General features: G+C 43.4%; 1 long non-coding RNA gene across 1 annotated transcript in view; it reads right to left on the bottom strand.

Moving 5' to 3' along the window:
* Positions 1-2500, bottom strand: part of LOC138976437 (uncharacterized) — a 41573-nt gene that overhangs the window by 254 nt on the left and 38819 nt on the right. The window contains exon 3 of the long non-coding RNA XR_011458996.1: positions 1-1035. This exon is cut by the window's left edge and continues 254 nt beyond it. This is a non-coding gene — a long non-coding RNA (uncharacterized lncRNA). The remainder of the gene's footprint in view (positions 1036-2500) is intronic.

Raw genomic sequence — 2500 nt, 5'->3', positions numbered from 1 at the left:
GTGGAATGAGATAGCAAGATCTAGATGTGGCACTTTTTAGCACGTGCACGGGAACGTGTACGGGTAACGTCATCAAATCTAGTTTGTACGTCACGCGTTTGCCAAGATCTGCAGTCTTGGTTGGAGCAAAACAACGTATGATTTGGAACACTGGAGAAAAAAAGTGAGTCACGGGTGACGCAATATCTACACGTACACGTACAGGTCTTTGCTACACGTTCGATCATCTAGAACACTGTAATCCCTCCACTTAGTCGTTTACCAAATATGAACAGCTTGGGTGCTCTCCTGACTAGAGCTGAGATGGTGAACCGATGGTGGATGTTGCAGTGAGTGCTGGGACGGGGCGGCGTGAGAGCATACTGGGAGAAGGAACAAGCGTCGGGACAAGCAAGAGAAGAGAGGAGTTCCAGGATGAAAACAACAATACAATAAAAAAAATAAAAAATAAAATAATAATAAAAAAATAAAAAAGAGATGGTGAGCCGTTTCACGACAAGGAGTACGCCTTTAATTGACTGAAGATCCCAGTGATCGAACCGTCGTACTTTGTTATTCGTTACGTCTTCGTTAATATTATACACGCGAGTACAGTATTTTGTGTCTTTTAATTTCTTTTATTGCTGCTTTTGTTTTTGCTTCTGTTTTTTGTTTTTGTTTTTATCTTGTGTATTCGTTGTCCCATAAAACCCTCCATAGGCGAAAATTCGACTTTGTCTGTGCTGTATTTTTTTCAAAATGGTAAGTACCGTTTTATTTTTTATTTTTCAACTTTCTTTAATTGATACATTTTGCTGTTGTACTAGCTCTCCTGTGCCGTGGCTGTTGCGGCGCATTTTCTTGCCGAAAATCTTCCGCCTTTCTGCTTCTACTTTTTCTTCCACAGCACCGGATCCGGAAATCCTGGGTCCGGAGACCCATCACACGGGCACGGGGGGCAGCAGCAATTGCAGGGGGGTCCTATTTTGATGGGACCCTTTGTCCACGGGTTAACCCGACGTTTGGCGACGTCGTGTAACCTGGAGTCAGGTTCATCTGCAAGTATAATAATAATAATTGTCAGTAAGTACTGGTGTCACATGACTGATGTAAACCAGTTGATTGGCTAACGGCGATGCGCTAACTTTTCCACAGAGCGTATTATTCCGCCCTTTGCCTAAGCGAGACTGTACTCTCATCCTCAGAATTAATTAATGACATGTAGCTTATATTCTCCACAATACCAAAATACCATAAATTTCCTGCTTCTCAATTAAAGCAGAAGTGTTTTTTTCTGACAGATTGCATGTGCCTGTGCCACAGTTGCCACTGATCTAAAACTAGAACCCGCTGTGTCTATTTTTCAGTTTCGGCTTGCGAAGAATCTTCTCATAATTATGCCGTAGCTTATTATCCACATTACCAAAATGATGAGTTAGTATACAATTCCCAGCAGCTAACAGAAAACACAAGTGTTATTCAAATAACGTACCACTGAACTAGATCAGCATCTATATATATATACGACTTGTGTCTGTCTGTGTGTCTGTGTGTGTGTCTGTGTGTCTGTGTGTGAGTTCGCGATGCACGGCCAAAGTTCTCGATGGATCTGCTTCAAATTTGGTGGGCATATTCAGGTAGACCCGGTACAGGACACAACCTGGTCGATATTTCAACACGTGCTCTCAGCGCGCAGCGCTGAACCGATTTTGGTTCCACCTCAGCTATTTTGGTTCCACCTCAGCTACCCGGGCCCCCATACCGACACACCAAAGCCAAAGTTCTCGGTGGATCTTTTTCAAATTTGGACACCGTATTCAGCTACACCCCGGACACAATATCATCGATGAGATATTTCAACACGTGCTCTCAGCGCGCAGCGCTGAACCGAATTTGGTTTTTGTGTTCATTTCACCATTATAAGTAACTCTTCCTTATCTTCTCATCTTCTCCATGTTTTCAGCGTTTACCTCCCTTCCTTCGTATGGTGCACTATAGTATCTTCGGATATTCCCGGCGTTCTGTTACTATTTTTAGAAGGTCACCGCAGTGTCCAGAACGTAAATTGGACCCGTAAATTATCCTCACTGTAAAAGTGCAAAGGTCGAATCAATTTATAGCCACGCGAAAAATACACTGTCATCTATCTCTCTATAGATACGGCTTCTCTGTGTTTGTGTGTGTGTGTGTGTGTGTGTGTGTGTGTGTGTGTGTGTGTGTGTGTGTGTGTGTGTGTGTGTGTGTCTCTATGTGAGCAACACCTGTGCATTGTTCAGTTCTGTTTGTGATGTGGTCTGGCGGCTTTTGTGTAATTTTATGTACTGCCGCCTTCCTTTGAGAAGCCATAACAGTACAAAAGGGCTTAGAGATAAGCTCTAACTTGCTCAGTCCTGTTTGAGTGGAGTTCGCCTCCAAAGGTGATTAACACGGTTACATTCGTCGACAAGGATGGGACTCGATATGGTCAGGAATGGCATTATGGCCACTGAATCATTTTCGTGCTGTTCCCATTCCACGAATC

The sequence above is a fragment of the Littorina saxatilis genome, linkage group LG9, assembly GCF_037325665.1.
Source record: "Littorina saxatilis isolate snail1 linkage group LG9, US_GU_Lsax_2.0, whole genome shotgun sequence".
In the NCBI taxonomy this organism is placed as follows: domain Eukaryota; kingdom Metazoa; phylum Mollusca; class Gastropoda; order Littorinimorpha; family Littorinidae; genus Littorina; species Littorina saxatilis.
This window is presented reverse-complemented; position numbering and strand designations above follow the sequence as displayed.